The sequence below is a fragment of the Ixodes scapularis genome, unplaced genomic scaffold (assembly GCF_016920785.2).
Source record: "Ixodes scapularis isolate PalLabHiFi unplaced genomic scaffold, ASM1692078v2 PGA_scaffold5__190_contigs__length_132052651, whole genome shotgun sequence".
Taxonomy (NCBI): domain Eukaryota; kingdom Metazoa; phylum Arthropoda; class Arachnida; order Ixodida; family Ixodidae; genus Ixodes; species Ixodes scapularis.
The window spans coordinates 27,443,649-27,451,310 of record NW_024609880.1 but is presented as its reverse complement, the minus strand read 5'-3'; the positions used below and the strand labels follow the sequence as shown (position 1 = coordinate 27,451,310).

At 47.1% G+C, this 7,662-nt stretch overlaps 1 pseudogene; it reads right to left on the bottom strand.

Moving 5' to 3' along the window:
- Positions 1-6,369: 6,369 nt before the first annotated feature.
- On the bottom strand, positions 6,370-7,203 carry LOC115321023 (annotated as a pseudogene).
- Between the last annotated feature and the right edge of the window lie 459 nt (positions 7,204-7,662).

Below are 7,662 nucleotides of genomic sequence, written 5' to 3'. Positions count from 1 at the left end.
TTTTTTTTTTGCATTTTTTTTTTTTTTTTAGGGAGAGTTCACTAGGCGGCGCTTCGGACGCGCTCCACGTCTGAGCAAGCAAAGAGGCGAGACCGACAAAAAAAAAATGAACGAGAACAGAAGAAACAAGAAGAGGAAGAGAGAGTTGTGCGGGATGAGTTTCCCTGACATACGTGCGAACCGGTGCCAACAGGCTAGCCGCCTGGGTTGCCGCCTGGGTTGCCACCTACATAGCCTGCTTCGTCGCGGCTTGCGATGCTTGTTCGCCGCCGCGCCTAGGCCCGCCCTCCCTCCTCCCTCCTCGTCTTTCCCCTCGTATCCGCGTCTTTTCTGGGTAACCGCAGGTGGATCGCGTGATCCCTTGTATTCCACGTGGGTGCGTATGCAACTGACGCTGAGTGTACAATGTTGCCCGGCTGTGCCGAAGTTTCAGTTTCGGTTTGCGATTATGGTAAATAACAAGATAGCACGAAAAATATTTTGCTTTTAATGAGACAAAGGGTCTAGGGTTGTTTTGAAGGTGGGGCACTCACTTGATCGAATGACGTTTTAGTGAACGCCCACGTTTCACCGAATGACACTTTAGCGAATAGTCGGACGCCGCCAAGCGGCGTTTTCGGGTGGGCCAAATGGGTTCACATTTTTGAAATAAGCCGCCGCAGACTGTCGCCGCGAAGCGGCGTAAAGCGCAGCGCGGTGGATGGGTTAACGCGCGCCCCCGTTATTCGCTAAAACGTCGATTCGCTCAAATGTCGCTGTTCGCTAAAATGTCATTCGCTCATGTGATATGGACCCGTTTTGAAGTACTTTTCACGTTTATATCACCCACTATCTCAAAATTTCCGAAATCGAGCGGAGTTGCCCTTTAAGACCAGCTCCGCAGCAGCGCATCCGATCCTAAGACGTCGCAAGAGGCTTAAAAATCGGTTTGTCTCAGCTGGTTCTAGTCGGTTGCAAGTGTGTGAACGAGTCTTAAGAAGTCGCAAGTGTGTGAACGGGCCTTAAAAATAAAATGGACTTACAAATGGTGCTTTCAGGGCATTTAGTGCCGAGCGCTGTGAACGAAGGCACGTTCACACACTTGCGACCTCTTAGAACAGGGTGCCTGGAAACCTCTTAATATCTCTGACTACAAAATGACACACTGGCACCATCTATTGGGTAGTAGTGTAAACTTGGCGGCCCGGCATGTTTTCTATCTATCATGGACATTATCTATTCTTTCTTGGGTCGAAAAACTGTTGCCAACGTTATAAACGAGCCTTTCTTATAGGTATTACGCACATTTGACCTCGGAAATCCCGCAAAACCTTCGCTCTTGTGAAAAGCAGTTCCAGGGTCACCGCATAGATGGAGCCAGAGTGCCTGTGTGTTATCACGTCCTAAGAAATTTTAAAAGGTTTCAACAGGTCTCGTCTCTCTCGGTCGTACCCGGTTGCAAGAGTGTGAACGGGCATTCACACGCCAGACTCGTCGGAGATTCCTGGCAGAGAGTTCGACATGGTCAGAACTCATCGGATCATGACAAGACGTACATTGCGTAGCAAGAACACGTGCCTCCCCCCGGTGGTCAAGAGGTCCTCTTGTCGTTCACAAAGAAGAGAAGGCGGTCCGTCGTGTCTTCGGTCTGTTTAAGCTAGTGGTCACATGCATGCTCAGACAAAAAAAGATCACGGGTATGTAGGCGCTGCCGCCAGAATATCCGCAGTCTTGGCAACCCGCATGTTAAAGATCGCACTTGGCATTAAGATGAAGTGCGCTGCTGGTGATCCGAGTACTAGAACCACCGTTCTCGCCTGCTCAAGTAGGAGCAGCATGGATGGCGGGAGATGCCAAGGCGCTTTGCCCGATAGAAGCAATCGGCTAAGCAATAAAATGCACTCAAACCACTCAAAAACTGACACCACGACGGTGTCCTGAGATGTGCACGTTGAGCTTGCCATTCTTTTTCCAGGGAGAAAAGAGCTTTTTCTGCCGAAACAACTCTCATAAATTGCGAGGCGCACCTCCCCGTTTGCAGTTCGCGGTTGCGGGTGTTGAAAATTTAGCATACCGTCCCCACCGTGTCCCAGGCCTTACCTTGGCATGTAGCCTTGATTCACGGAACCCCACTTTTTTGTGTGTGTGTGATTCACGGGATGAACTATGTCACCCCTAAGCTAGGAGTGTAGTGGAAGCTAAGGCGCTGGGTGAATCAATCGTACGTCTGTTTTTAATCACGGGATCACGCTCCCTCCCGTAACCACGCGGAGAGAGCGGGTAGGTGATGACAGGCGCAGAGAGCGGCACTGTCGGTTTAGGAATGAACGGGTTCTTCCTCGCTCAAGGACGCCGAGTCTTGCTCAGTCACGAAGGAGTGATTTGGAAATATGGTGTGTGGGACAAACGGGAGGAGATATTCTGTCGTCACCCTAGCTTGCACTTCCGAGGGAAAGATAGGGATTGCGCTAAGAGTTGGACCGAGCTAGGCCGAGCGACTCTCGTAGCAACCCGTTCTGAGACCGTGGGCGCGCCATTTCCCTGCACTCTTCCTTCTCTCAAATGCGTCGTCTGTCTCTGCTCCTATTTGCTATCCGGCTGTTCGAAAACCAAGGTAGAGATTGCTTATGGTGACTTTCACTGGTCGATCAGGAGCGGTTTCCAAAATCCGCAAGAGAGGCAAAATTGACCTTTTTCACGTATGCTTCTGCGCATGTGTACAATCTTTCTTGAGACATACCTTCCCGCTGACACCATTTTCGCAAAGCACCATCCCACACGACCAACATTGTCAGCACCTATCTTCGTGCAAGTGTAGTCTATTTTGGCACTTTGTTTTTTAGTATCGATAGTATAGGGTATAAAAACCACTGAAAACCGATAAAACTGCACGATGCCAATCTGTTCTGACGGGCGGAGGCATGTTGGGCTGCCCTTTAGTTGTAGCTGGCAGTCGACTCCCCAGACGACGCTCGTTACTAAAAAAGGTTCATTTCGCTCCGTGGGACACGCTCCAAATCGACGAGCGGACGATGGACTCGCATTTTTGGAGCGACTCGCCCGAGACGGTCTGCTCTTCGAAATGGCCGTTACTCGATATTGACAAGCCGACCAACTGCCCGGCCGACGGAGCTTTCCGACGACCAGTCGCAAGTGTCACTGTTTAGCCGCAGAAATTTCGTGCGAAGCAGGACGGGCGAAAATACCCGTACCACGGAGTCCATGTCACAAGTAACGAGGAAGCCGTCCAAGTTCGCCAGCTCCACATTCCTTTCAACCGCCTCGAAGCGGCGGGGCACGCAGAGCGATCGCCATCGCCCGAGTTAAAATTTCTGGTAAAAATTTATTAAGCGCAGAGAGGTAACAAACCATAAGGGTCGTTGCCTAATCTGTTCTTTCTGTATTGCGTGAAAGGCGCCAGCGGCATAAAATGAACATGCCTAACGAAAAGAATTCGTTTAGATGTGAAAGAAGGAAGACAAAGGACAAACACGAACCTCAATTTTTTGTCATTCGTTTTCAACTGGGTTGCGCTTCTGCAATTAAAGGCATAACCTTGCGTCTGCCTCCTTCGGATTTTCTGTTGTTATTTTTTAGTTCTTTTTCTCACATCACTTTTGACAAAGCCCCCTGCGTTGTACCGCTACACCGTGTGGAAGCAATTTCTGCGAAACGTAATCGGTGCAAATTATGATGCGTGGAACATGTGGGTTTATGGCTCCTGGACTAGATTTACAGAGATTGCGCTAATTAATAAAAACTAATTTTTGATGCCTAACTGAAAGGAGTAATTAATTTTGACCTTGATATACAGCCCAAGGGGAAGGTAAGCAAAAGGAGCTGGTGGAGCCACCTCAGAAAGCACCGCGTCGTCATAAATATGATCGCCTCTTCGAGTGCTTTCTCCATGATCAAAAAGATCGTATGATATTTTCTGCCATCGCTGTGTGTTTTCCCCTTGCCACAGCCCTAGACGAAACCAATCCGCATAGTATCCCGGTGATTATCCCGACATGCATTCCGAAATTGAATGGCGGATTGTTTACTCGTGATATTACGTGGTATTACCCGCTGACGTAGGATGGAGGTTACGCGGCTAAGGTTTCAAGCCCACTGGATCCGTCATCGAACTTCCAGCCTTTGTGAGTATAGAGGAGGCTTTGGTATGACTCTGGCAGGCGCGCGATATTTAAGCCGCTGTTAAATTCATTTCGTCACCGTGAGGATTGCAGTGACTCGACAACAATTAGAAATACATAGTGCTAGAGCCACTCTGCATATCTCCTTAAAAGTGTGCCAGAGATTCCATCAGGTCCAGCAGACGTTTTACATTTAGATTCAATAATAACGATACGATTTCGGGCTGAGTAATCTCCAAGTTTGGCATAACAGGCACTTCGATGCTTTCTATACTTCGTTTCACCTTAGTTCCGAGCGCGGACGGTGTTATGAGCGGAAGGGCCAATCAAACGGCGGAAAAAGAGCAACATCATGGCGTGCTCTTTTCGCTTGATAGGAAAAGCCGGCGGACGAGCGCGCACAGAGAGACGGCGAACAGCGTCTGTTCCGCTTAGATGCCGAGAGCGCGCCATAACGTTTGCTTCTCGCTTTTTTATTGGCCCTTCGGCTCATAACATCGGCCGCGCTCGAACGTAAGGTGAAACAAAGTATAGTTCGCTTTTATCTTCGAGGGCACTAGAAAAAAACAGACTGAAAAATAAAAAAAAAGATTGAAGCCTGAAGATATGGTTTCTGGGTCAACTGCGATAGCGCCATGATTTTTAAAGTGTGAAACATGGCTTTCTGGTCTCGACAGATATCGCAAAATGTTTGGGGGTCTTGTATAAGGAAGTTTGGTTGGGTAATATTGAAGTACAGTGCTAATCACACTTGTCTATAACGCGCGAGCGTGCGGCTTTCTCCGTGGAGCGCTAGACTGGTGGCATTCGCGGAAACTAAGCTAGTCACGTGGCGCAACATGGAACGGCCAGCTCGAGGGGTGTCCTGCCCGCTCTATCAGCTGGCGGCGAACGCGGAAGGCTGCTCGCACGCTTCTTACAAACATCATTGCTCGAACAATAAACAAACTGAAGCATGAAGGCGTATCAACAATCTCGTCATCAAAAAACTAAAATATATCATAAAGCACTTTACTTTTATCGCTTACCAAGCTGGCATAAGGCTTGCTACTATGCAAAAAAAGCATATCAATTGACCGGATTTTACAGGGCTGCGCATAGTATCGAGGGGCAGGACACCCAACGAGCGGACCGTTCCATGTTGCGCCACGTGACTAGCTTAGTTTCCAGGAATGCCACCAGTCTAGCGTTCCCCGGAGAAAGCCGCAAGCTCACGCGTTATAGACAAGTGTGATTAGCATTGTACCTTGCCGCAGCCGAGTTGATTTGTAATGTTAATTATCGCGATAGCTTTTGCACCTCGAGCTTGTTTCTACGTCTCCGCTTCAGTCGGCGTTTCATGTGTATAATGTTTCGCGTTATTCACGGGTTTATGCGGTTTATCTTTTCTTTCTGTAAAAACGAACTTCGTTTCACAATTTATTAAAGTTGCACCACATTTCATGAATGTCGCACATGTGGTTGAGTTGGTCGAATTGGGTCTTTAGAGAATCAAGGATACGCACATCATTGGCCATCTCATAATTTTTTACCGTAACAGTAACACGCTTGTGGGGTTTTAGCATTGCACAATGGATAAGCAAGGACTAGTAATTTATGGTCGGAAATGCCATCTTCACTCGTAACCTTGAATTATATGAGGCAATCTCTCACAAACCGCGGATCTAGAGCAGAACTCGCTGTTCCGGATATGCGGGTTGTTTCCAGCACCAATTGGTCGAGACAAATTTGAGTGCGCTTTGCCAATAGCTGTTCCGAGCTCTCTTCGTCTATCTTTTCATTTGTTAATTAACGTGATCCAGTTGATGCCGGGTAAGTTGAATCACCCGTCAATATCAGTTTAATTCTATCGTCAATTTCTGCAAAAACGTACTCATGTAAATCAATTAAATACTGAAGAGGAGCCTTAGACTCTCTATAAATTCCGCCAACCAAAATGCTCGTTCCAAACATATTTACTTTGCACCAGATGCTTTCGTGATTTGGTATTCCATCAAGTCGTACAAAAAATATTTCAAATTTAATTACTATTGCCACACCGCCGCCCCTTGCCTCTCGATCTTGACGAATTAATAGGTATCCCGGTGGGACTATTTCTGAATTATGAACCCCTGGAGGGAGCGATGATTCCGTTAGTTCTACGATGTGGGGGTTTATACGTGACTAAACACTCTTCCCATATATCAACCTTGTTTACAATGCTTCGAGCATTGAGCGACACTAGGCACAATCGTTTTTTTTTAAATAGTGGTCAATCTTGCTCTTGCGGAACCGCTCTGTAAGGAATATTATCTTGCTTTAGTCCACATTTCACACATTCATATTTCACAGGGTTTCAACTGTGCAAGTCATATTTGATCTTCAATGTATCGAAAATAAGCGTAAACTTATCTCCATTCGCTTTATTAACAGCAACACTTTGCCAAAGGTTTTTGCGAATCGCGCGCACATTATGTGAAAAATCTTCGGAAATTGATATCCCGAGCCTTCCCGTTTGCCCCAATTTTTCAGAACTCGCATTTTCTCATTAAATTCGTTAACGTGTAGTATCACTGGTCTAGGGCGATTGCCAAGCTTTCTACCGATCCTATGAGTGCATTCCATAGTTTTTACCTCCACCTGTAGTATAGCACTAAAGATGCCTTCCGTTCCTGTTTGCTCCAATTTCCTCTGGTCCTTTCGCTCATCCTCATGCGAATCATATATTACGGTATTGTTTCTACGGCTAGCATTTTCCAAGTAATCTATTTTCCCATCGAGCTTAACGACGTGGTTTATTAGATTACGTATCCGAGTTTCGTTCTCGTCAATTCTTTCCTTGTTCTTGTTTAAACTTTCAAAGTTTGTCTCGATAAGTGAAAGCCGTGTTTGGACTGCTCCTAGAAAGTTCTGGAGCAGCACTTGTTTAGACTGAATATTGTTAAGAGTGACGCTCGTTGTTTGTTGGCTGTCAAGAATTCGTCTCAACATAGCATCTGTCGCACCTGGGTTTAATTAACACCACATCCCCACTAAGTTGTAGAAGCAACAAAAGCACACCCCAGCACTCAGAGCAAGTAACAATCAAGGACCGTGGGCTCGGCAGCACTAACAGTGTAAAAGAATTGTCTTTGATAGCGCAGTAGTAGGTTTTGTTACCAACCTGTACAAAAAGTAGCATTGGATCAGTCATTCCACTCTTTGCGGTGTCGCAGAGCTCACTGAGGCAAACGTCGAGGTGGTTCCAGGCTTTATAGGGATGCACAGGTGGCGTTGCAGTAGACAATGTCCCATGACGACGACTGGGTGCTCGCAGCAATGGGTCCGCTGTGATGTCGATTTGGCCGAGATCCCCGTCACTGTTGTTGATTACATTTTTCAGTATCGGTCCCTTCTTGCGATGACGTAAGCAGTACCACCGCCTGTACAAAAAGTATCAGTGGATCGGTCATTCCACTCTTTGCGGTGCCGCAGAGCCCCCTCAGTATCAAATATACTTTGTGGTCATGCATCAACAGCTCATGTCTACAACGAAAGATCAGTAAGGTCAAATAGCTCAACAGCA